Source organism: Topomyia yanbarensis, chromosome 2 (assembly GCF_030247195.1).
Source record: "Topomyia yanbarensis strain Yona2022 chromosome 2, ASM3024719v1, whole genome shotgun sequence".
Lineage (NCBI taxonomy): Eukaryota > Metazoa > Arthropoda > Insecta > Diptera > Culicidae > Topomyia > Topomyia yanbarensis.
Window position 1 is genome coordinate 234,098,341 of NC_080671.1, and position 21,283 is coordinate 234,119,623.

The following is a 21,283-nucleotide window of genomic DNA, read 5'->3' on the forward strand; positions in this document are numbered from 1 at the left end:
GAACGAAACCGCATAAACTTCTCGCCAGATAGCGATGATATCTACAATTCGGACTTCACCCTGAATGAATTGCTGTGGGCACTCGACAGAGGAAGAAGTGGCTCTTCAGGACCGGACTGCATCGGCTATCCAATGCTTCAGCGAGTGCCATTGTCTGTGAAAACTGCCATATTGGAACTTTTCAACAGAATATGGCGCAGTGGCGTATTCCCACACTGTTGGCGAACCGGAATCATCGTACCAATTCCAAAGCGAAGCTCGGATGACGCGGGTCCAGCTGCATTCCGTCCAATCACGTTAACTAGTTGTATGGCGAAGGTGTTCGAGCGAATTGTCAACCGACGGTTAACCACCGAGCTAGAGTCGAACGGGCGTCTCGACAAACGACAACATGCCTTCAGATCTGGTCGGGGTACTGAGACATACTTTGCGGAGTTGGAGAAGTCATTACCCGACCGTGACGAGCACTGTCTGATAGCGTACGACACCACCTGGAGATATGGCATCCTACGAACACTGCAGAAATGGCAAATACGCGGAAGGATGATAAACATTGTCAACAGCTTTCTGGCAGAGAGAACGTTCCAGGTCAACGTAGAGGGGCATTTGTCGCCAGCACATCCGCTGGAAAACGGTGTGCCGCAAGGCTCAGTGCTCTCTGTTACACTATTTCTCGTGGCTATCCAACCCATCTTCCGCGTGGTCCCGAACTCCGTACAAGTGTTGCTGTACGCCGACGATATCCTGCTCCTTGTATGGGGGAAGAAAGACCAGTCGCTCCACCGAAAACTTCAGGCCGCAGTGAAAGCCGTCGATAAATGGTCGAGAAGTGTTGGATTTACGATATCTGCAACGAAATCCAGCATCTTCTATTGCAGTTCTAACGTACGCCGTGAACCCATACAGGCGATAAAGGTAGATGGTGTAGCCGTTCCAACACAAACGCTGCTGAGAACCCTCGGTGTTACTCTCGACCGATCGCTCAACTTTAAAGCGCATTGCAAAATGGCGAAGAAAACGTGCGAATCCAGGCTGCGTATCTTGAAGATGATTGGCGCCAAGCTACCCCGTGGTCAACGCGCTTCTTTACTTCAAATCGGGTCCGCAATTGTCACCTCTCGATTACTATATGGCATGGGGCTCGTAAGCAGCGGAGGAGATGCCGTCGTCCAAACACTCGCACCTACATACAACAGGATGGTAAGGTTTGCATCTGGTGCATACGTCACGAGTCCAATTCTAGCCATTATGGCTGAAGCAGGTACTTTGCCGTTCGATCTGCTTGTCATCCAAACCATCGCACGATTGGCTATCCGTATGTTAGAGAATAGTGGGGATAATGCTGCTCTTCCCTTGGTACATAGAGCTTCCAGTCGTTTGATGGAGGTAGTCGGAACGCCTCTTCCAAATATCTGCTCCCACACGCGGCTAACTACTCGAAAGTGGTACGAAGCCAGACCCCAGATCGTGTGGGACATCAAGAAACGCGTAAAAGCCGGAGATCCTTCGGATACTGTCCGTCCAGTCGTCCAGGAGCTACTGACAGAACGTTTCAGCCGATCAACAGTCGTCTACACAGATGGGTCGAAAGACGATATCGCTGTCGGCGCGGGAGTTTTCGGAGAACACTATCAACAGTCGCTACGTCTTCCACAGCAATGCAGCGTCTTCTCAGCCGAGGCATTTGCAATAAAAACAGCGCTAGCAGCATACCACACGTCTAGCGATTTGCTGATTATGTCAGATTCGGCTAGCTGTTTATCAGCAATCGAAGCCGGCACATCCCAGCACCCGTGGATTCAACAGATTGCAAACATGCTTCGGAACCGTCCAATCAATCTTTGCTGGATCCCAGGTCACACTGGCATCCGCGGTAACGAAGAAGCAGACCGACTTGCAGGAGAAGCCAGGGGCGTTCCCCCATTGGATATATCCGTTCCCGGAGCAGATGCCGTTAGTCAAATCAAAACAACTATCCGAAATCGATGGTACCAGCGGTGGTCAGCGTCCACCGAGGTGAAACTACGCGAAGTAAAATTCAACACAACAAAGTGGACTGACCGCGAGAATTCGGCCGACCAACGAGTGCTAACGCGATTGCGAATAGGGCACACCCGATTGACGCACGAATTCCTGCTGAAGAGGACCTCTTCACCAGTATGCGACTGCTGTGGAGTCACCTTAGACGTTCGTCATGTGACCCTTCACTGCAGGATATACGACGAAATGAGGAAAAAGCACGACATCGAGCCGACGAGTTTACGAGCGGCGTTATGCAACGACAACGACAGTGAGCAGAAAGTTTTAAATTTCCTTAAAGAAGCAAACTTGTATAAAAAAAATTGAAGAAAAACTGAATTGTAAATTATTATTTCAATGTTAATGAAAGCGAAATTGAAACTATTTTATCCGACACGAATGCACCTTTCTGGTGTAAAGTGTCTTTAATAAAAAACAACAACAACAACAACAACAACAACAACAATTATTATTATTATTATTATTATTATTATTATTATTATTATTATTATTATTATTATTATTATTATTATTATTATTATTATTATTATTATTATTATTATTATTATTATTATTATTATTATTATTATTATTATTATTATTATTATTATTATTATTATTATTATTATTATTATTATTATTATTATTCATCTGAGTTGGAAACACCGTTCCGTACGGTATAAACAGCGCGCATTCGGGAATTAAACACAGTGTTTTTTCGGTGTTTTTCGCGATATTCGCGGTTTATTTTTCGACAAAAACGTGAACGAAGTGCTTCTCTAGTGGTGAACAGTGAAAGTTTGTACAGTGTGTACCGCTATTTGTACGGTACAGTGCGGGCCAAAAGTGTGTGAACGGCAAAACATCAATATTGGAAAAGTGCTTTTTTCTTGCTTGTTTTGCTATTTAGAGGCTGTGTAGAAGCAAGTAAGCGAGCAGATTCATCACTGCACATCTACAGTGTGTCCCAATATTGTGGGAACACTTCGGAAAAAACGACGTTGAAGGGGCAAATAAGATAAGATCTTTCCTTTTCTTCACCTTTATTGTCCATTTGGGGTTGGTATCGGGTGACCGTGCCACAGCGCATTTACCAACGTCTGGTGGTGTGATCCAAGATGGCGGCCGCTAGTAGCGGTGACCCGGGAGGGTCAAGCAAAAGAAGACTACCAGAGTACATGGACCCTACGAACAAATTCGGCGAATTGACGTTCCTGCAGTTAACCGGCAAAGACGGTGTACCATTGCCTAGAAACCCGTTCATCATCGGTAAATCGGTAGAGGTTGTCGCTGGAGGTCCAATCGAAGGTGCGAATACCGAAGCTCAAGGGACACGGTATACCCTTCGAGTTCGGAATCCTGCCCAAGTTGCTAAGTTGCAGAAAATGACCCAGCTCATTGACGGCACTGAAGTAGTGGTCGAAGCTCATCCGAATCTGAACGTAAGCAGATGCGTAATTTCCTGCTACGATCTGATTCAGGTGGAAGAGAAGGATGTTTTACAAGAAATTATAAGCCAGGGAGTGATTCGTGTACAGCGAATTACAAGAAAGGAAGCTGAGAAGAGAGTGAATACGCCAGCGCTAATCTTGACCTTCTGTAAAACCACATACCCGGAATACATAAAGATCGGTTTGCTTCACGTTCCCACTCGCCCATACTTCCCGAACCCGATGCTTTGTTACGGATGCTTCAACTACGGCCATACTCGCGTTCGATGTCCTGGTCCTCAGCGATGCTTTAATTGCTCGAAAGAACAACACGGCGAAGAAAAATGTAAAGAAACTGCGTACTGTCGGAATTGTGAAGGCGATCACCAACCAACAAGCCGCGAATGTCCTGTGTATAAAAAAGAAATGGAGGTCATAAAAATAAAAATCCGCGACAATCTAACATTCCCGGAAGCACGCAAACGAGCGGAACATCTAAGTAAAGGCAGCTATGCTCAGGCCACAGCACAACCGAATGAGATCCTTAGCAAGCTGAAAGAGTTGGAACTGGCAATGAAGAAGAAGGACGAAACGATCGCAAAACTTCTGGCGGAGACCAAACGAAAAGACGAAAAAATCGAACAAATGTTGGCGTACATCCATCAGATGAAACAACAGTCCGCCAGCCAAGAAAAACCACAGCACAGCAAAGAACAGAAGCAAATGAACCAGGCAATCGGGCCCGTAACGAGATCCAGGAACAACTCACCAGCGATAAATACGGATTCAAAACGAGGAAGATCGCAGAAGCAACACACCCAGTCCAGCAAACCAACGACAACCTCACCGGATAACTTTAGCCCGCCACCAAAAAGAACCGCTACCACTACCACCAACGAAACGATGGAATATTCAGACGATGAAATTGAGATTACCGAGACGCCTCCTAGCCAGCCTCTTCGATAATTCTCATTTTCATCAACGTTTGGATACCAACGACAACCCACGCACGAATACTGACCACGAGATAGATCGGTTTGGAAGAGAGGAAAGTGTAGTACTCCTTCCAACGCAAGCACAGCAGGATGAAGGAACTATCCGGGCCGTCATACCCCAACCCGTTGATAGTGAATTCACCTCTGTGGCCGATAGGAACACCGATTTCACCACTACAACTTGCGAACCAGTAAACAAAAGAATCCCGAGTGACGAACAGAAGGAGATCAGCAAAACTACACGAAGCCTTTCCCCAGTGCCGACTGCAGTCGGTGTTTTTAAACATGATAGTGTAGTTTGTACGACAGCGGTTGGCACTGCGGGGCTTGACCCTCCACAGGTCAGTTCTGACTTTGCCAAACCTATTACGGATACTGCTGCGCTAAATTCCTTTACAGAGTCGACTAACATCACCGTACCCATACATCTCTGGAACCAACCATTGCTTTCACCTGGAGAAGGCATATCTACAGGAATGTTCCACGTTGGCTCAGCAACTCTAGCGTCGAAGCAGCAAGCAACGAAAACTACACGAAGTCCTTCCCCAGTGCCGATCGCAGTCGGTGTTTTTGAACATGATAGTGTAGTTTGTACGACAGCGGTTGGCACTGTGGGGCTGGACCTATCTCAGGTCAGTTCCAAGTCTGCTAACCCTTTCACAGATACTGCTGCGCTAAACGTATTTGCAGATCCGGTTGGCAACACTGTTCTTGCTGAACCTTGGCACCAACCGTTGCTTTCACCCGGAGAAGGCACATCGACAAGACTATACCACAACGAATCAGCAACCCGATCGTCGCAGAAGCAATCCACTAAAACTACACAAAGTCTTTCCCCAGTGCCGGTCGCTGTCGGTAGTTCTGGAAGAAATCGTGTAGTTGTTTCGACAGCGGCTGGCACTGTGGGGCTAGACGTCCCACAGGTCAGTCCAATATCGCTTCATCTACGCGCACATACTGCTGCGGCTTCCTCTGTTGCAGATGTAACCAGTTCGAGTCCAACGAGTAACCGGTTTGGGGAAGAAGAGAAGAAAGTAGCTTCCCCACTTCATAATGAAGGGATCGACCGGGGGGAAGAGAACTGTCCCTACCTCCCTGATATACAGTCCTCGCAATTCTCCTCCTGGCTTTCCGCCGGCGAAGATGCATCGCAACATCACAACCAGTACCAGAGTACCGATCGTTCCGTGGATATCAGCACACGCAACGTGCCAGCTGGACATCGCAGGTCACATTCGTCATCGTCTTCGTCAACGACTTCCGCCAGACGAGATAGTAGATGTTTCGCACTTCAGTGGAACATTCGGGGACTGCGAACCAATGTCAGCGAACTTAAACAGCTTATTACTGAACACGTACCGAGCCTAATAGCACTACAGGAAACCAAAGTGGACAATCGAGTGATTCCAGCCGACTTCATCGGCAAGAACTATACTCTGTTGATTCAGACTGGTAGCTGTCGACACTGGCAACACGGAGTGGGCCTGGCCATTCGGGATGGAGTGCCTTTTGAGCGGATTGACGTCGATAAAGATATCCAAGCGATCGCAGTTCGGGTTCAACTACCACAGCAAATGACGGTGGTATCAATATACATTCCTCCCAGTACTCAACAGTGCCAAGAAAAACTGTGTAACCTTCTCGAACAGCTTCCACGTCCTATGTTAGTGCTAGGTGACTTCAACGCTCATCACATATGCTGGGGATCCAACAAATCGACCGCACTAGGTCATTTCATCGCAGAAAAAACGTTGGAAGAACACCTAGTTATACTTAACAATGGGTCGCATACACGAGTCGACCCAGCCACCGGTGCTACTTCAGCTATCGACCTGCCAATTTGCTCCGTTACTGTGGCCTCGAAGTTCACCTGGCGAACACTTCCAGACACCTATAACAGTGACCACCTGCCCATAACCGTTTCCATCCCCGGGTTCTCACATGTTCCAACAAAAAGGCGACAATGGATTTATGACCAAGCGGACTGGACGGCTTACGAACGATTGACCGCCAACGCTATACAACCGGGCGTCGAAATGTCAATCGACCGTTTTGTCGATCATTTGATCACTGCAGCAAACACTGCAATACCCAGAACCAGCGGAAAGGTCGGACCTAAGGCAGTTCCTTGGTGGTGTCCGGAGGTAAAAGCAGCCATAAAAAGTCGAAGAAAAGCACTCAGAGCACTGAAGCGTATCGAAATGGAGGACCCACGAAAACCTGAAGCACTGAAAAGCTTTCAGGAAGCGCGGGCAGCAACAAGAAAATCAATCCGTGATGCCAAACAACGATCGTGGGAGGAATTCGTCGCGAAAATATCCCCAAACTCCACTGCATCGGAAATGTGGCAGACAGTGAACGCATTAAGAGGAAAACGTCAGCACCGCCCAGCCGTCATTAAACGTTCAGCTGGCTACACGGATAATGCAGAAGAAGTGGCTGAAGAACTAGCAGAGCATTACAGCGCAATATCGGCAACATCCAGCTACCCTCCTTCGTTTCAAATTGAGAAGGAAAAGGCTGAACGAAACCGTTTCAACTTTTCACCCGAGACCGACGGCATCTATAACTCCGACTTCACTTTGAATGAGCTTGTATGGGCGCTCGACAGAGGACGAAGTAATTCTACAGGTCCGGATTCAGTCGGCTATCCAATGCTACAACGACTACCATTGTCGGTGAAAACTGCTTTATTGGAGCTTTTCAACAGGGTTTGGCGCAGTGGCGTATTTCCATCCTGTTGGCTAACTGGAATTATTGTGCCAATCCCAAAGCCGAATTCGAGCGACACAGGTCCATCTGCTTTCCGACCGATCACGTTAACAAGCTGTATGGCGAAGGTATTCGAGCGGATGGTGAATCGACGGTTAACTACCGAGCATGAATCGAACGGGCGGCTAGACACTCGACAACATGCCTTCAGATCCGGCCGAGGTACTGACACATATTTTGCGGAGTTGGAGAGGACATTACCCGACCGTGACGAGCACTGTCTGATAGCATCGCTTGACTTGGCTAAGGCGTACGACACCACTTGGAGATACGGCATCCTGCGAACATTACGAAAGTGGCAGATACGCGGAAACATGATAAACATGCTCACTAGCTTTCTTTCAGAGCGAACGTTCCAGGTAAACGTCGATGGGCATTTATCGCGCAAGCTGCCGCTGGAAAATGGTGTACCACAGGGTTCTGTGCTCTCAGTTACCCTATTCCTCGTAGCAATCCAACCTATCTTCCGGGTGGTTCCGAATACCGTGACAGTGCTATTGTACGCCGACGACATCCTTCTTGTAGTGCGGGGCAAAAAAGAACAACCACTCTATCGGAAACTACAGTCAGCAGTAAAAGCCGTTCATAGATGGGCGAAAAGTGTTGGATTCACGATATCAGCAACAAAATCCAGCATCTTTTACTGTAGCCCGAATGCCCGCCGTGAGCCCACGCAATCCATCAGGATAGATACAGTAGCTATACCATCACAAAATCAACTGAAAACCCTCGGTATCACTCTCGACAGATCGCTGAACTTCAAAGCACATTGCAAGCTAACGAAGAAGGCATGTGAATCCAGGCTGCGTATCCTGAAAATGATCGGAGCAAAGCTACCACGTGGTCAACGGACTTCTTTGTTACAAATCGGCTCCGCCATAGTCACTTCGCGACTATTGTATGGGATGGGACTCGTTAGTCGGGGCGGAGATGTCGTCACCAAAACTCTCGCGCCCGCCTACAACAGAATGGTAAGATTTGCATCTGGTGCATTCGTTACAAGTCCGATCTTAGCCATCATGGCCGAAGCAGGCACCTTACCATTTGATCTCCTCGTTCTCCAAAGCATAACCCGATTGTCCATCCGTTTGTTGGAAAAAAGCAGAGATAATGCGGATCTCCCACTAGTACGTCGAGCTTCCGAAGAACTGTCAGAGGTGATCGGAATGCCCTTACCAAATATTTGTACTCGAACGCGACTAGCCACCCGAAAGTGGTACGAGCCCAAGCCCCACGTCGTGTGGGATATCAAAAGAAGTGTGAATGCCGGAGATCCCTCTGAGGTGGTCCGTCCTGTCGTTCAGGAGCTCCTGAATGCTCGCTTCAGCAACTCAACGGTTGTGTATACTGACGGATCGAAAGACGACGACGCAGTAGGCGCGGGAATGTTTGGAGAACATCTCCAGCAGTCGACTGGTCTTCCGCCACAGTGCAGCGTGTTCTCAGCCGAGGCTTTTGCAATTAAAACAGCGGTAACTTCGTACTACACTTCCAACGATCTGCTAATAATGACAGACTCAGCCAGTTGTTTATCGGCAATTGAAGCTGGCACGTCCCAGCATCCGTGGATCCAGGAGATTGAAACCATGATACGACATCGTCCAATCAATCTGTGCTGGATTCCAGGACACGCTGGAATTCGCGGGAATGAAGAGGCAGACCGCCTCGCAGGAGAAGCCAGGGGTAATGCCCCTTTGCAAATAGCCATTCCGGGAGCAGACGCCAACAATCAGGCAAAATCAGCTATCCGAAATCACTGGTACCGTCGATGGTCTGCATCCACTGAAGTGAAGCTTCGCGAAATAAAATTCGATACGGTAAAGTGGACTGACCGCGAGAGTTCGGCTGATCAACGAGTGCTCACCCGGTTGCGAATAGGGCATACCCGATTGACGCACGACTTCCTTCTAAAGAGAGAAACCCCACCAGTTTGCGACTGCTGCGGGGTAACCGTAGATGTACGTCATATAATTCTTCAGTGCCGAAAACACGACGATGCTAGAAGGATGCACAACATCGATTCGACCAGCCTGCGGGTGGCTCTAGGCAACGACGGGGACACCGAAGACAAACTGCTAAGCTTCCTCAAGGAAACTAATTTGTACAAACGAATATAAAAATACTGAATTGTAAATTATTATGAGATGTTAATACGAGTATAGAAACCAATTTTCTTCCGACACGAATGCACCCTTAGGTGTAAAGTGTCGTTAATAAACAACAACAACAACAACAATTATTATTATTATTATTATTATTATTATTATTATTATTATTATTATTATTATTATTATTATTATTATTATTATTATTATTATTATTATTATTATTATTATTATTATTATTATTATTATTATTATTATTATTATTATTATTATTATTATTATTATTATTATTATTATTATTATTATTCATTCGAGTTGGAAACACCGTTCCGTACGGTCTAAACAGCGCGCGTTCTCGAATTTTACACGGTGTTTTTGGCGTGTTTTTCGCGATCGCCGCGATCCAATCAAGTGCAAAAAGACGAGTGAAGTGGTTCTTAAGTGACTAACAGCGAAAAATTGGTGCAAATCGGCGAAGAAACGGCTGAAATAAGTGCATTTTAGTTTACCCACGCGGCAATAAAAACAAAACAAACAGCCATCGCTGTGGCTGCCAGTGCGGTCGCCCGGCTAGTTTCATTCACTGGCTGTGCCGGCTGCGTGTGTGACGGTGACGGTGGGCTGGAAGCAAGTTTTTTTTTTCAAGTTGGAAAATTGACGAAAAGTTTTAAAAAAAGAAAAATATTTTTTTTTCTTGCTGTGAAGAGAGTGGTACAGTGTGAATTGGACGCCACAGTGCGTGCCAAAAGTATTGGAACGGCGAAAAAAGGAATAAATTGCAAAGTGTTTTTTTGCGCGTTTTATTCATTAAAGGAAACGTAGAAGCGAACAAAAAGGTAGTTGCGATTCTGCTTACCTACAGTGTGTCCCAAAAGTGTGGGAACACTTCGAAAAAGTCGACGTTGAAGGGGCAAATAAGATAAGATCTTTCCTTTTCTTCACCTTTATTGTCCATTTGGGGTTGGTATCGGGTGACCGTGCCACAGCGTATTCTCCAACGTCTGGTGGTGTGATTCAAAATGGCGGCCGCTAGTAGCGGTGACCCGGGAGGGTCGCGAACGAGAAGACTACCAGAGTACATGGACCCTACGAACAAATTCGGCGAATTGACGTTCCTGCAGTTAACCGGCAAAGACGGTGTACCATTGCCTAGAAACCCGTTCATCATCGGTAAATCGGTAGAGGTTGTCGCTGGAGGTCCAATTGAAGGTGCGAATACCGAAGCTCAAGGGACACGGTATACCCTTCGAGTTCGGAATCCTGCCCAAGTTGCTAAGTTGCAGAAAATGACCCAGCTCATTGACGGCACTGAAGTAGTGGTCGAAGCTCATCCGAATCTGAACGTAAGCAGATGCGTAATTTCCTGCTACGATCTGATTCATATGGAAGAGAAGGATGTTTTACAGGAAATCATAAGCCAGGGAGTGATTCGTGTACAGCGAATTACACGAAAGGAAGCCGAGAATAGAGTAAATACGCCAGCGCTAATATTGACCTTCTGCAAGACCACATACCCGGAATACATGAAAATCGGTTTGCTTCGCGTCCCAACTCGCCCGTACTTCCCAAACCCGATGCTCTGTTATGGTTGCTTTAAATACGGCCATACGCGTGTTCGCTGTCCTGGCCCGCAACGTTGTCCTAACTGCTCTGGAGAACATCAAAGCGAAGAAAAATGTCGAGCACCCCAATTTTGCCTAAATTGTAAAGGAGATCACCAACCAACAAGCCGCCAATGTCCAAATTACAAAAAAGAAGTAGAGGTCATCAAAATAAAAATCCGCGACAATTTGACATTCCCGGAAGCACGCAAACGAGCTGAACAGCAGAATCAAGGAAGTTACGCCCAGGCTGCAGCGCAATCAAACGAGATCCTAAATAAACTGAAAGAGTTGGAGCTGGCAATGAAGAAGAAGGATGAGCAGATCGTTAAACTTCTGGCAGAGAACAAACGCAAAGACGAAAAAATAGAGCAAATGATGGCGTACATCAAACAACAATCCGCGAATCACGAAAAACCCCAGCACAGCAAAGAACAGAAGCAAACGAACCAGCCAACCGGGCCTGTAACGAGATCCAGAAACAACTCACCAGCGACTAATACTGATTCGAAACGAGGTAGACCGCAGAAACAACATACCCCGCTCAGCAAACCCACGACAACCTCACCGGATAACTTGAGCCCACCACCAAAAAGAACCGCTACCACTACCACCAACGAAACCATGGGTTATTCAGACGATGATATTGAGATTACCGAGACGCCTCCTAGCCAGCCTCTTCGATAATTCTCATTTTCATCAACGTCTGGATACCAACGACATCCCACGCACGAATATTGACTACGAGATGGATCGGTTTGGAAGAGAGGAAAGTGTAGTACTCCTTCCAACGCAAGCACAGCAGGATGAAGAAACTATCCGGGCCGTCATACCCCAACCCGTTGATAGTGAATTCACCTCTGTGGCCGATAGGAACACCGATTTTACCACTTCAACTAACAAAACTACAAACCAGAGCAACCCGATCGTCATCTACGAGAGAACGAGCATAACTACACAAAGTCTATCCCCAGTGCCGACCGCAGTCGGTGTTCGTGAACATAATAGTGTAGTTTGTACGACAGCGGTTGGCACTGTGGGGCTGGACCTTCCCCAGGTCAGTTCCGAAGTTGTCAATCCCCCTGCAGGTACTGCTTGTTTTGATGTTCTTTCAGGTTTGAAAGACAACATCGACGATATGCTCCTTCGACATCACCACTTGCTATCGCCCGGAGAAGGCCCATCGAGATCATCACTTCGAGATAGAACAGCTGTAATAACGAAAACTACACAAAGTCTTTCCCCAGTGCCGGTCGCTGTCGGCAATTCTGGAAGTAATCGTGTAGTAGTTTCGACAGCGGCTGGCACTGTGGGGCTAGACGTCCCACAGGTCAGTCCATCTTCAATTTATCTCCGAACGAATTCTGTTTCGGCTTCTACCGTTACAGATGCGACCAGCAGTAACCGGTTTGGGGAAGAAGAGAAGAAAGTAGCTTCCCCACTTCATCATGAAGGGATCGATCGGGGGGAAGAGGACTGTCCCTACTTCCCAGATATACAGTCCTCGCAATTCTCCTCCTGGCTTTCCGCCGGCGAAGATACACCGCAACAACAGCAGAAGCATCAGAGCACCGATATCCCGGTTGAAATCAGCGCAACCACGTCCCGGTACCAACGAAACACACCGGCGAGAACCCGCAGGCAATCACCTTCGCTATCAACATCGTCTTCGTCAGCGACTTTCGCCAATCGAGACAGCAGATGCTTCGCCCTTCAATGGAACATTCGGGGCCTGCGAACCAACATCAGCGAGCTTAAACAGCTGATCTGCGAGTACGGACAGAGCCTGATAGCGCTTCAGGAAACAAAAGTTGACAACCGAGTAGTTGCAGCAGATTTCATCGGCAACAACTACACTCTTTTGCTGAAAACTGGGAGTTGTCGATACTGGCAACAAGGAGTAGGTCTTGCCATTCGGGATGGTGTTCCATTCGACGAATTGATATCGACGACAGTATACAAGCTATCGCAGTTCGGATCCAACTGCCACAGCAAATGACGGTGGTGTCGATCTACGTCCCTCCCAATACTCAACAGTGTCAAGAACAGCTGGGTGACTTCCTCGAAACGCTTCCACGTCCAGTGCTGGTACTAGGCGACTTTAACGCGCATCATATTTGCTGGGGTTCTACGAAATCTACCGCACTAGGCCACTTCATCGCCGAAAAAACGCTATCGGAAAGATTACTCATCCTCAACGACGGCTCGCACACTCGGATTGACCCAGCTACCGGTATCACTTCGGCTATTGACCTCTCGATCTGCTCCGAATCGGTGGCTGCGAAATTTGTTTGGCGAACACTTCCGGACACCCACAGCAGTGATCATTTTCCCATTCTCGTTTCCATTCCCGGACTGTCGACTATCCCAACGAAAAGACAGAAATGGATTTACGACCAAGCAGATTGGACAACCTACGAGCGATTGACCGCCAACGCTATTCGACCGGGAGTCGAAATATCAATCGACTGTTTCGTTGACCGGTTGATTAGAGCAGCAAACACCGCGATACCTCGCACTACCGGCAGAGTCGGTCCCAAAGCGGTTCCGTGGTGGTGTCCGGAGGTGAAAGCAGCGATCAAAAATCGGAGAAAAGCACTTAGAGCACTGAAGCGTATACCAGCAGAGGACCCACGAAAAGCGGATGCACTGAAAAGCTTCCAGGAATCACGGACAGCAGCAAGAAAGTCTATCCATGACGCCAAGAAAAAATCATGGGAAGACTTCGTCGCGAAGATATCTCCAAGTTCAACTACGTCGGAGATGTGGCAGACAGTGAACACGTTGAGAGGGAAACGCCAACACCGCCCAACTGTCATCAAGCGGTCCAATGGTTACACGGATAAGCCAGAAGAAATAGCTGAAGAACTGGCGCAACACTACAGCGAAAGATCCGCAACCTCCAGCTATTCGTCGTTGTTCCAGAGGGAGAAAGAAAAGGCCGAACGAAACCGCATAAACTTCTCGCCAGATAGTGATGATATTTACAATTCGGACTTCACCCTGAATGAATTGCTGTGGGCACTCGACAGAGGAAGAAGTGGCTCTTCAGGACCGGACTGCATCGGCTATCCAATGCTTCAGCGACTGCCATTGTCTGTGAAAACTGCCATGTTGGAACTTTTCAACAGAACATGGCGCAGTGGCGTATTCCCACCCTGTTGGCGAACCGGAATCATCGTACCAATTCCAAAGCCAAGCTCGGATGACGCGGGTCCAGCTGCATTCCGTCCAATCACGTTAACTAGTTGTATGGCGAAGGTGTTCGAGCGAATTGTCAACCGACGGTTAACCACCGAACTAGAGTCGAACGGGCGTCTCGACAAACGACAACATGCCTTCAGATCCGGTCGGGGTACTGACACATACTTTGCGGAGATGGAGAAGTCATTACCCGACCGTGACGAGCACTGTCTGATAGCGTCGCTAGACTTGGCCAAGGCGTACGACACCACTTGGAGATATGGCATCCTACGAACACTGCAGAAATGGCAAATACGCGGAAGGATGATAAACATTGTCAACAGCTTTCTGGCAGAGAGAACGTTCCAGGTCAACGTAGAGGGGCATTTGTCGCCAGCACATCCGCTGGAAAACGGTGTACCACAGGGCTCAGTGCTCTCTGTTACACTATTTCTCGTGGCTATCCAACCCATCTTCCGTGTCGTTCCGAATTCCGTACAAGTGTTGCTGTACGCCGACGATATCCTGCTCCTTGTATGGGGGAAGAAAGACCAGTCGCTCCACCGAAAACTTCAGGCCGCAGTGAAAGCCGTCGATAAATGGTCGAGAAGTGTTGGATTTACGATATCTGCAACGAAATCCAGCATCTTCTATTGCAGCCCTAACGTACGCCGTGAACCCATACAGGCGATAAAGGTAGATGGTGTAGCCGTTCCAACACAAACGCTGCTGAGAACCCTCGGTGTTACTCTCGACCGATCGCTCAACTTTAAAGCGCATTGCAAAATGGCGAAGAAAACGTGCGAATCCAGGCTGCGTATCTTGAAGATGATTGGCGCCAAGCTACCCCGTGGTCAACGCGCTTCTTTACTTCAAATCGGGTCAGCAATTGTCACCTCTCGATTACTATATGGCATGGGGCTCGTAAGCAGAGGAGGAGATGCCGTCTTCCAAACACTCGCACCTACATACAACAGAATGGTAAGGTTTGCATCTGGTGCATACGTCACGAGTCCAATTCTAGCCATTATGGCTGAAGCAGGTACTTTGCCGTTCGATCTGCTTGTCCTCCAAACCATCGCACGATTGGCTATCCGTATGTTAGAGAATAGTGGGGATAATGCTGCTCTTCCCTTGGTACATAGAGCTTCCAGTCGTTTGATAGAGATAGTCGGAACGCCTCTTCCAAATATCTGCTCCCGCACGCGGCTAACTACTCGAAAGTGGTACGAAGCCAGACCCCAGATCGTGTGGGACATCAAGAAACGCGTAAAACCGGAGATCCTTCGGATACTGTCCGTCCAGTCGTCCAGGAGCTACTGACAGAACGTTTCAGCCGATCAACAGTCGTCTACACAGATGGGTCGAAAGACGATATCGCTGTCGGCGCGGGAGTTTTCGGAGAACACTATCAACAGTCGCTAGGTCTTCCACAGCAATGCAGCGTCTTCTCAGCCGAGGCATTTGCAATAAAAACAGCGCTAACAGCATACCACACGTCTAGCGATTTGCTGATCATGTCAGATTCGGCTAGCTGTTTATCAGCAATCGAAGCCGGCACATCCCAGCACCCGTGGATCCAACAGATTGAAAACATGCTTCGGAACCGTCCAATCAATCTGTGCTGGATTCCAGGTCACACTGGCATCCGCGGTAACGAAGAGGCAGACCGACTTGCAGGAGAAGCCAGGGGCGTTCCGCCATTGGAAATATCCGTTCCCGGAGCAGATGCCGTTATTCAAATCAAAACAACTATCCGAAATCGATGGTACCAGCGGTGGTCAGCGTCCACCGAGGTGAAACTACGCGAAGTAAAATTCAACACAACAAAGTGGACTGACCGCGAGAATTCGGCCGACCAACGAGTGCTAACGCGATTGCGAATAGGGCACACCCGATTGACGCACGAATTCCTGCTGAAGAGGACCTCTCCACCAGTATGCGACTGCTGTGGAGTCACCTTAGACGTTCGTCATGTGATCCTTCACTGCAGGATATACGACGAAAAAAGGAAAAAGCACGACATCGAGCCGACGAGTTTACGAGCGGCGTTATGCAACGACAACGACAGTGAGCAGAAAGTTTTAAACTTCCTTAAAGAAGCAAACTTGTATAAAAAAATTTGAAGAAAAACTGAATTGTAAATTATTATTTCAATGTTAATGAAAGCGAAATTGAAACTATTTTTTCCGACACGAATGCACCTTTCTGGTGTAAAGTGTCTTTAATAAAGAACAACAACAACAACATTATTATTATTATTATTATTATTATTATTATTATTATTATTATTATTATTATTATTATTATTATTATTATTATTATTATTATTATTATTATTATTATTATTATTATTATTATTATTATTATTATTATTATTATTATTATTATTATTATTATTCATCTGAGTTGGAAACACCGTTCCGTACAGTACATACAACGCGCAGTCGTAAATTTCATACCGTGTTTTTCGCGATAACCGCGGTCCAATTTACGACAAATAGACGAGTGAAGTGGTTCTCTAGTGGTGAACAGTGAAAGATTGGCGTAAATCGGTGAAGAAACGGCTGAAACAAACAGCCATCGCTGTGCCTACCCGCGTGGCTGCCCGGCCAGTTCATTCACTTGCTGTAGATGCCAGTCGTGAGAGTCACGGTGCCCTGAACGGGAAATATTTTTGAAGCCGTAAAAACGTGAAAAGTTTTGGAAAATTTAGATTTTTTTGACTTATTATTTGGCGGTAGTTGAGTATAGTACAGTGCGGTTAAAAAAATTTTGACGTTACAGTGCGTGCCAAAAAAGTTGGAACAATAAAAAGGGCGGAATCCAAGTTCGTTTTTTCTTGGCAAAATTCATTCAGTTCGCTTCTCTTGGCTGTGTAGAAGTGGAAAACAAGCAGTAGCGACACTGCTCACCTACAGTGTGTCTCAAAAGTGTGGGAACACTTCGAAAAAGTCGACGTTGAAGGGGCAAATAAGGTAAGATCTTTCCTTTTCTTCACCTTTTTGTATATTTGGGGTTGGTATCGGGTGACCGTGCCACATAGCAGTTTCCAACGTCTGGTGGCGTAATCCAAGATGGCGGCCGCTAGTAGCGGTGATCCGGGAGGGTCAAGTCAAAGAAGATTGCCGGTATACATGGATCCGACGAACGAATTCGGCGAATTGACGTTCCTGCAGCTGACAGGTAAAGACGGTGTACCTTTGTCAAAAAACACGTTCGTCATTGGTAAATCGGTGGAGGTTGTCGCTGGAGGCCCAATTGAAGGTGCGAATACCGAAGCTCAAGGGACACGGTATACCCTTCGAGTTCGGAACACAGTCCAAGTAGCCAAACTAATGAAAATGACCAAGCTCATTGACGGTACTGATGTTGTGGTTGAATCCCATCCGAATCTGAACGTAAGCAGATTCTGCTACGATCTGATTCACCTTGAAGAAAAGGAGGTTTTACAAGAAATTCTAATCCAAGGTGTGATTCGTGTACAGCGAATTACACGAAAGGACGAGGAGAAAAGAGTGAATACGCCAGCGCTTATCTTGACCTTCTGCAAGACCACATACCCGGAATACATGAAGATCGATTTGCTTCGCGTCCCTACCCGCCCGTACTTCCCAAACCCGATGCTCTATTATGGATGCTTCAAATACGGTCATACTCGTGTTCGCTGTCCTGGCCCGCAACGTTGTCCTAATTGCTCTGGAGAACATCAAGGTGCAGAAAAATGTCGAGCATCCCAGTTCTGCCTAAATTGTAAAGGTGATCACCAACCAACAAGCCGCCAATGTCCAAGTTACAAAACGCTTTTAATCCACCCAACAGTGTAATGAGACATTTCTTATAACTCTTATCACTCTCTTCGGATATTATATCGTTTGAGAACATTTAGAACTTGATGCTTCGCGATGTTTTTGAATACACATACTACATGGGATAGTGGCAGGACTCAGAGAATCGCTCAAATCAGCATAGGACAACATCAGTGCTAGAAATCTCAAACCAAATCAATGGGAAAGCGAAAAAATGGCACATAAAAGAGACATACAAACGAATTATTGTTAATGCTCTGTTAATAAAATATCTAAATTCCTCTTTCAATGCATTGTGGTGGGAAAACTGAATTTTCCCAAAGGGGTTATATATTTTAAAGTAGCAACCCCTCACTGCATACTCCCTCCGGGCCGGTATGATTGACGATTTTTAGAGTGATTGCATAAGCTTTCTATATGAGAAGGGCAAAATTGTACCAAAGTCCAAAAAATTCAATTTTTGTCAAACATTATTTTTTTCGAGTTTACATCAAATCTCAATGTTTCATGCATTTTAAAGTCATTTGGTATCAAAAATATAAATTTGATTTTGAAAAATTTTCATTTCAGTTTATATGGGAATTTGCTGTGTGATTGCACTCTTCAACTCGTAACTCCGGAACCAGAAGTCCAATCAATAAAAAAAATTTAACAGCACCCGATGGGAAGGTTGTACCTTTCATTTGAGACTAACTTTGTGCAAATCGGTCCAGCCATCTCTGAGAAACAGAGGTCACATTTTTTCCACATACACACATACATACACACACAGACATTTTCCGATCTCGACGAATTTAGTCGATTGGCATATGACACTCGGCCCTTCGGGTCGGGATTAGATTGACGAATTTTAGAGTGAATGAGTACGGCAAAAACATTTTTAGCAAATGTTGAAAATTATGCATTTTTTTGGTGAGCAGTTCTATGTTTCATAGACATTAAATCAATTTTAACTTCGCTTCCTATTAAATAAAGACCCTTATTACAGTACATCTCTACAAAAGCGAGCTCAATTTGAAAAGAAATCTGAGGATTATGATTGATTACAGAGCTCTGGAATTTTCTATTGGAATGTTTTCAGGCAGGAATTTTATATTGATGCTATTAGACAACTGTGAAATCAAGACCAATAGATCAGTTACATATCAGGACCCCATTCCGACAATTTATCAAAACTCCTCATGATGTTTACAACAACAGGTTATCAATGTACGGATCAGATAATTGTTATTGTAATATTGAATTAAATTAGTCAACATCTATAAATTTTCAACTGCAATCCAATTTTTTTTGGTGTGGTGGGGGGGGGGGGGTTGTATGGTGTTATACCACAAAACCATCTCTTGGCTACGCCGTTGCTTGAAGTTATTTATTTCGCTTTTCATTTTCCGATATGTTTCAGACTGAACCGATGGTTATAAGTCAGAAGGTTCGCACAAATGAACATTTTTGTACTGATAAGTTATCAAGTTCCTTCCAGACAACTTGGAAGTGTTCGGTGATTATTTCTAGCGGTTGTAGATAGTAAAATGAAATACAAAATTCGTTTTATCGAATAATGTTTGGCTTATTTCAATGGATTATTACTATATTGAACAATAAATAGGCGACAAAGAGTAATCAACAAACAACAAGCCATAACTTTTAAAATATTCAAAATAGATATTTAAAGTTATTAGTAAAGTTATTCGCAAAAGTAAGTGCTACAAATTTGCTGTAGGCATCATTTCGAAATAATCACTTCCAAGAAAATTTGTGAAAATATCTCACTCATAGGGGGATTAATCAGCAAAAGCACAATACCAAAAGAAAGGTCATATTACCTCCATTAAATTCTCCGAAGATACTATTGACCTAAAATAAGCCGTTTTGGCGTTAATAATAGATTACATGTTTTTGGTCATATTTCTGGCAATGGGAAATGATAAAAATCGTTCGTCCGCATTTAATGTTAAATATCTCTTTTGATCATAGTCCGATTTAAACAATCCATAGCTTGTTCGAAAGGTATAAAAACATATAAATTGTAAATCTATGTTGACAATTTCGGCAGATAATTAAAAAAAAACTGCAAAAAACGCCATTTTTACACATTCAAACATTCATATCTTGGAAATTAATCATCAGAATCATAAACAAATTAATAGCGTTCATACTTTTTTTAGTTCTTTCATTTAAAATTGGTTTGGATAAGATCGGTTCAGCCATTGCTGAGAAACACGAATGAGAATTTGTCCGTTACATACACACACACACACACACACACAGACACACACACAGACATTGTCCCAAATCGTCGAGCTGAGTCGATTGGTATATAAGACTCGGCCCTCCGGGCCTCGGAAAATTTCTTGAAAGTTTGAGTGAATTCTATACATTTCTTTTATAAGAAATGTAAAAAGGAAGTAGAGGTCATAAAAATAAAAATCCGCGACAACTTGACATTCCCGGAAGCGCGCAAACGACCTGAGCAGTAAAATCTAGGAAGTTACGCCCAGGCTGCAGCGCAATCAAATGAGATCCTGAATAAATTGAAAGAACTGGAGCAGACAATGAAGAAGGATGAGCAGATCGTTAAGCTTCTGGCAGAGAACAAACGCAAGGACGAGAAAATTGAGCAAATGATGGTGTACATCAAACAACATTCCGCCAGCCAAGAAAAACCACAGCACAGTAAAGAACAAAAACCAACGAATCAGACGGCCCGGCCAATAACACGATCCAGGAACAACTCACCAGCGATAAATACGGATTCAAAACGAGGAAGACCACAGAAACAACACACCCCTTTCAGCAAACCAACGACAACCTCACCGGATAACTTGAGCCCACCACCAAAAAGAACCGCTGCCACTACCACCAACGAAAATATGGAATATTCAGACGATGAAATTAAGATTACCGAGACGCCTCCTAGCCAGCCTCTTCGATAATTCTCATTTTCATCAACGTTTGGATACCAACGACAACCCACGCACGAATACTGACCACGAGATAGATCGGTTTGGAAGAGAGGAAAGTGTAGTACTCCTTCCAACGCAAGCACAGCAGGATGAAGGAACTATCCGGGCCGTCATACCCGAACCCGTTGATAGTGAGTTCACCTCTGTGGCCGATAGGAACACCGATTTCAAACCCACGATCGACGAACTACACAAAGTCTATCCCCAGTGCCGACCGCAGTCGGTGTTCGTGAGCATAATAGTGTAGTTTGTACGACAGCGGTTGGCACTGTGGGGCTGGACCTTCCTCAGGTCAGCCAATCGCCTTGCAGGTACTGCTTGTTTTGATGTTCTTCCAGGTTTGACTGACAACATCGACGACGACGCTCCTTCCACATCACCACTCGCTGTCGCCCGGAGAAGGCCA

The 21,283-nt window shown here is 45.8% G+C and overlaps 1 protein-coding gene across 9 annotated transcripts in view; it reads left to right on the top strand.

Annotated features, from left to right (window-relative positions):
* LOC131678338 (putative uncharacterized protein DDB_G0282133) overlaps positions 1-21,283 on the top strand; it is a 2,723,618-nt gene that overhangs the window by 1,610,249 nt on the left and 1,092,086 nt on the right. The window lies entirely within an intron of this gene.